The following is a 6,485-nucleotide window of genomic DNA, read 5'->3' as shown; positions in this document are numbered from 1 at the left end:
CATGAAAGTTGGACTTTTCTTAAGCATGTCATTTCTCCAAGTGATAAAGGTATTTTCATCTTTGGGGCCAGCAATAAGCCTAAAAGCTTCCTGCTGCTATTGTGAAGTGACAGTAGAGTGACTTGGTCTCCATGACTCGCACCATGCCTAGTTAGGTGTGCTGCTTTCAGAAATGAGTCAGCCTTTCCAGAAGATGCTACTTCTGCTTCAGTGAGTGCTGTCGTCCAACCAGAGCACTCTGAGAGGACGCCAAGTGTATTCCAAGTGTATTCCTTTGTTGGATATTAAGCATAAAAGAACGAACAAATTCTGACCTGCAACACGTCTACAATAGGCAAACAAAATAACTGAAAGTACATCTAGATATGTACTGTCACACACAAATTGGATTTAATGTGATGTGATGCAGCCTAACATAAAACTAATGACCAAACTATGAACTCAGTAGACAGCTATATGAATGACCTAGTTTAATTGAAAAATAAAAGAGAAAACCAAGATCTCTTAACATTTAAGCATTTTTGCTGCCTTTTTTAATAATTCCGCCTATATTATACAGGGCTTTTTGAGTTTTTTTTTTTTTATAAGGTGTCTTGGCACTCTGTTTTACACTTATAATTTGGAAGATATACTGGCCTGAGCACAAATTTACAAAAGGAAGCTTATTCAGTGGTCTTAAAAGGCCATTACCCTGAAAGCTTTACTTGAGAGAAAAAAAAAAAAAAACGTTTTTCATGAATATTGTTTTTTAAGTGATTTGACACTAAATTTCAATATTTCAGCTGGGCTCCTAGGCTGAAATCATTTAGGAGGTCCTAAAGAAGCTTCATGTAAAATTTGGTGCTTTTATCACCTCGGTAACGGTATCATTTAATATGTTCACTACCCAACTGGACTATATTCTTTAATATGGAGAACGATTTTTAGAATTATGTCTTTATCGTTATCTTTATAGTTATCGTGCTTGGTGTGAACTGTGTGTGTGTGTGTGTGTGTGTGTGTGTGTGTGTGTGAGTGTGAGTGTGAGTGAGTGAGAACAAAACACTCGCGTCGCTTCATTAAATTGAGGTAATTCCACTGGAGTCACATGGATTACTAGTATTTCCTATCCTTCTGGACCTTGAATATGTAAATTGCGTTGCTTCCAATGGAGGGACTGAAAGCTCTCGGATTTCATCAAAAAAATTATCTTCATTGTGTTCCGAAGATGAACGAAAGACTTACGGGTGTGGTGTGGTATATTATGAGGGTGAGTAATTAATGACAGAATTTTCATTTTTGGGTGAACTAACCCTTTAAGTCCTCTGTGATCATTTTCACAACAATCGATAACTGAGACACAAAGTGGCGCCAGTTGCACTATCATTTGTGAATCATTCCAGAAAGCACGAATCCGCGAGTCATTGGTATGACACATGCATGGGCTGTGTCCGCAATCTGAAAAAAAAAATACTGAGGGGGAGATAGTGTTCACGTCCGAATCCAATGAACATGTCACATCTTGTCTAGTATGTCTACAGAGATAGCCTACCTTCATCTGATGGATTTTTGAAGGCAGCATAAATGTTTCCTTTGCTATCCACCGATACTGTGCGTTCTATTCCGTGACAGTTGAGCTAAAAAAAAAAAAAAAAAACCTTGGCCTAAATATGGCGTCTGACAATTGTGGTTGGTGGTCAGTTTGTGTGCATTTTTGACCTACCTACTTTTCCCAACTTTTATGTCATTTTATTCACTTAGGCCTAGTTGTCACCAAAGCTCTCTCTATTTAGATAATTAAACCGCTTATATGCTGCCTCAGAAGTCTGTCTGAAATCAGTTTCGTGAAGTTAGCCTAACTTCATGCGCAAACGCGTAGGCCTACGCTACCCAGGGTTGCCAACTTTTGAGTTTAGGGGGGGGGGGTATATTTCAACGGGGGGGGGGGGTATTCCAACCCAAATTTTTGGGGGGTATTTTTATTTAAAGGAATTAATTATAAAAGCGATTTAAGGGAATAAAGAAAAAAAAGCTTATTGTATTAGTGAAATAATTGTAACTATTTGCAAATAATATTTTATTTTTTATTATGCATGCATTCTCTCTAATTGAATCAAAGAAATTATAGCATATTTTCAATTAAAAAAAGGCTAAATTTATTAAATAAATTAAAAAAAGTTGAGTAATTCGCGTCACCGGATACTGTCGGTAGTTGAACATTTCTATTGTAAAACAGTCAAATATTAAATGTTTTCCACTTACATTTTGCCAGGCATTCGTTCACTTCTTTAATCATTCTGACATTGAAGAGCTAGACCGCTGAACTTTTAGTCATCCTAACACCAAACAGAGCGGTGCGTAATGGAGCGCATCAGAACAGCATCAAGAATATCAAATACATTGCAGTGAATCTTTTATTTGCATCTTAAGTTTATAGGCAATAATAACAGACATCCCAAGTCTCCCGGAAGTTCCGGGAGTCTCCCGCATATTGATAGCGGCTCCCTGATGCCCGCAAATCAGTTAAAATCTCCCGGAAGCAAGAGCGCGCAAGCGTAGCGCGCGCACGGCAGAGAGAGGGAGCGAGAGACCTTGCGTGTGTGCGCTAGTGTGCGTGTGTGCCTCGGGATTTTATCTCTACTTTCGAGCCGAATTAATCAGACCCCCCCCCCCCCCCGTTGGAGATTTCTCGAACCGAACTAATTAGAACCGAATCCCCCCCCCCCCCCCCCCCCCCGTTGGAGATTTCTCGAACCGAATACCTGCGGTGTCCCCCCCCAACCCCCCACTTTGCTATCGGGATGATTCGCCCTACTACGAGTTCGTTTACCATCGAAATGATTTCGAAGCTGTTATATTAAGGTACAAATCTTGCATAGTGTGCCTTTAACTAACTGGTGAAATATAGCCTATCACTTTCTAAAATATCTGACCATTGAGTGCCACGATTGACCACTAGTCTAATAAATCTTGACACGATTTTGAAGTACTGTCAATGTTTTTTAAATCTGTATAGCAGGAAATGTGTTGTTTAGGTAATTACTTGGCAACCCTTTAAATACCTTTCAGCTCATACTCACACACACATTGCTCAAAGAGTCATTATTGATGAGTGAGAGGGAAGTGAGGGAGTCAGTCCTGGCATCACTGCAAAGCTGTTAGTGCTGGCTGAATGGAGGTGGGTGCACGGGATGCATAATTGGTCCAGTGTGCATGTGTGCGAGCATTGGTGATAATTGTGGTTCACAGGTGGCCACAGTGGTGGCCTGTCCAAGCTTTGAGTTCATACCAGGGCCTGGGACAAAAGACAAAAGATTCCAGGGCTCTTTGTTATTGACTGTGGTCAAAGCCTCTGGCCATTCCCGTGTCCACATAAACATGAGTTCATGAGTCTCCTGACAATTCAAACAAGAGTCTTGAAAAGAATCACTGCAAAGAACACAGTATTGATGTTAAGATCTCATGGCAAAATTTACATGCAGAATAGTAACAGTTTCTGAAAATGATTTTTCTGAAACTACTAAGAGGTTCTCTACTTTTAAACAATTAAACAATAAACCATATATTTAATGTGGAAATTATAAAGTGCATGAAAATAATGATTGCTGAGCAAAACTAGTTCTTGTAATTGTTCCAACCGTCCAGTACAGCCACATACTGGTGAATGTAAGACTAGAATGTATTCACTGATTTCACATCACAGTGATCTAGGAAATTTTAGTGGCATTATAGCAAAAGTGCCCCAGTAAAACCTCTTTTGGCGCCTCCTATCAGATATTGTTATCAGATAATACAGAAATTCCTTAGATATGCCATTAGCATTGAGCATGCAGTCTCCCCAGGCATTTCCCTTCTTTGTTGACTATAAGTCCAAAAACAAGTTGAAACAAGACGCCACGCTGCCAAGTGGCATGTACCATCAAGATTTCCCTGATAATCATACTGAAATAGCTTGTCAGACATGAAAGAGTTTGCATTTAAGCCTTGCAGGATATTTTCTGGTGAGATCATCTTTCTGCAAGCAAAAAGGCTGAGAGCGCAAGAAAGAACATTGTACATTGACAAAGTGATATCTATACATTGCAAATGAATAAAAGCAGACAGAATATATTAGGATACCTACAACATTGCATTATCTTCAATTAAGTAGTGCTTGTAACCTACATTCTGTCTAATTCTCTTTAGTGTCTATACACTTTCTCTCTTGGGCCAAAATCAAGTAGGTGGAGTTTCCAAGATTGGATTGACAAAAACAATGTGACATTCATGTCCGTTACTGTGCCTCGCTTGAGAGAGTAGGAGTGAATGTAAGTTGTTACTGTGACATTCTGATGAAGATGCGGGTCAGAATTAGATAGAAGCCGTTTCATAGGGAAGTTCCCAAGTGTTTAAACACTCCGCGATACTGTGTGAACGAAACCAAACCAGACTGAGATAATAACTGCCATTAAGGTGTGCTGTACTGTGAGGTGTGTGCTTGTTTGGGACTCTGTCACGTAGTACTGTAATTATGTAACATGAGGACTGGTAATCTATGACGTTTGGCTAATGGATCACAGTAAAAGTCGACGCACAGAGAAAAAGAGCAAATAGAGAAGAGGTCAAACAGCTTTTACAGAACAACCAATGTGTGGTATGTTTGTAAGTGCAAACTTGCATACATAAACGCACTCCGAGACAGAGGGATTCAAAGTAGAATTGTTAAAACTTGACTGGCGGTTTGCTGTGCGGATGTAAATGGCCTAAATGTTTTTGTGTATGTGTTTGTGTGTGGGGGATTGAAGCAAGAGGAATGTTGTGTATGGGTGGTCAATTAGTTTACCATTTCAGCTGTGACCAACTGGCTTACTGGAAAGTAACATAGGATCCTTCCCATTCAGCAGGCCTTACCACCTCCAAGGTCAGACTCTGACTGTTTGTTTGTGTGTGTGGTACAGAGGGAAAGAGTTTTGAGTTTTGTGATGGACTTCCTGTCCTGACCTCCAAAAAAAAAAGTACTGTTTAGGCATTCGTTTTTTCTGTTTAAATCATGGGCCTAAAACATAAGAGCAACACAGCTGTATTTGCCTATTATTTTCTATTGCGTGCACATACACTTCTGTAAAAGTTTGGGGTCAGTAAGATCTTTAATGAAGTCTCTTATGCTCACCAAGGATGCGTTTATTTGATCAAAAATACAGTGGAAACTAATATTGTGAAATATTATTACATTTTAAAATAATACAATTTGGATACAATTATGCTGTTTATTTGCTTTATTGCAATTATGCTTGCTACAATTATTTGGTGCTCAAGAAACATTTCTTATTATTATCAATGTTGAAAACAGTTATTATGCTGCTTAATATTTTTATGGAAACTGTCCAAATTTTGGGGGGGATTCGTGGATGAATAAAAAGTTCAAAAGAAAATAATTTATTTGAAATAGAAATCTTTTTTAACACCTAACATTTGAACAGTGTTTGTATGGTTTGGCATTATCAAATCAGCAGATTGTTTTATGAATTGTAAATATTCACTATTCACTTATACAATAAATTAATTCATATTATAAACTTAATAATCTATATTATAGTATATTATCCACTAGACTCCTGTTTTACTCTAATTATTGGATTTTTGGATATTTAACCCTGTGGAATCATTTAGTCATACTACTCGTATAAGATCAACAGTCTCTGCAGGAACAGCAGTGGTAACAGTAACATCTGCTCTAGTATTATATTGTAAATAAAGTGCCAGAACATTATAACACAGTGGTTGTGCTAAACATTTGTTTATAATCAAATAACCTCTTTTCACTCTTGCCTCTCTCTCATTCCCTGTACTTCCTTCTCTTTGAGACACAATTTGCATTCTTTCTACCCCTCCGCTGTTTCTGCATGTAAAGGAGGCACTGGTGGATACCTCCAGGCTGCTGTGGTGACCGTGAGAGATATGTAGCAGCACAATGTCATCGGCACAACCGGGCCACAGCAACTGCTATTCCCACGACCCACAAAAATACCTCACCGGCCTTTAGAGAGCACGGCAGCATGTGTCTGTCAGTCCAACACAGAGCTAAAGCCCGTGTGAATTCCTTAACGTATGCTCAAATATACACAGATGAGCTTCACAGCTGCTCTTTAAAGGATTCGGATCATAGAAGAGAGGGCAAAGTCGTGAGCTCACTGTTCCTATTAGCATCCCACGTCTAATGATGCGTCCCATCAGGGTAGTAGGACGAGTACTGTAGCACCCTGGGAACAATCCTGGATCTGTGCTATGTGAAGATGGTGGTGGCTCTGGTAACAGTATAACAGACAGGCTGATATTGCAGAAACTCAAATGCGCATGCTGTGCTTCACCAGCAGAGGGCGACACAACACTCATTCGTGCACCCTAAAAGCTCTTGAGCTGTTGAAGAACTTTTCATCTTTATCATACCAGATGAATTATGTAATTACTGTTAGATAATGGAAGCACAAACAATAATATTTGTCTTTTTCATCAGTTTATTACTAAAA

The sequence above is a fragment of the Scardinius erythrophthalmus genome (assembly GCF_964197995.2).
Source record: "Scardinius erythrophthalmus genome assembly, chromosome: 2".
NCBI lineage: Eukaryota > Metazoa > Chordata > Actinopteri > Cypriniformes > Leuciscidae > Scardinius > Scardinius erythrophthalmus.
This window is presented reverse-complemented; position numbering follows the sequence as displayed.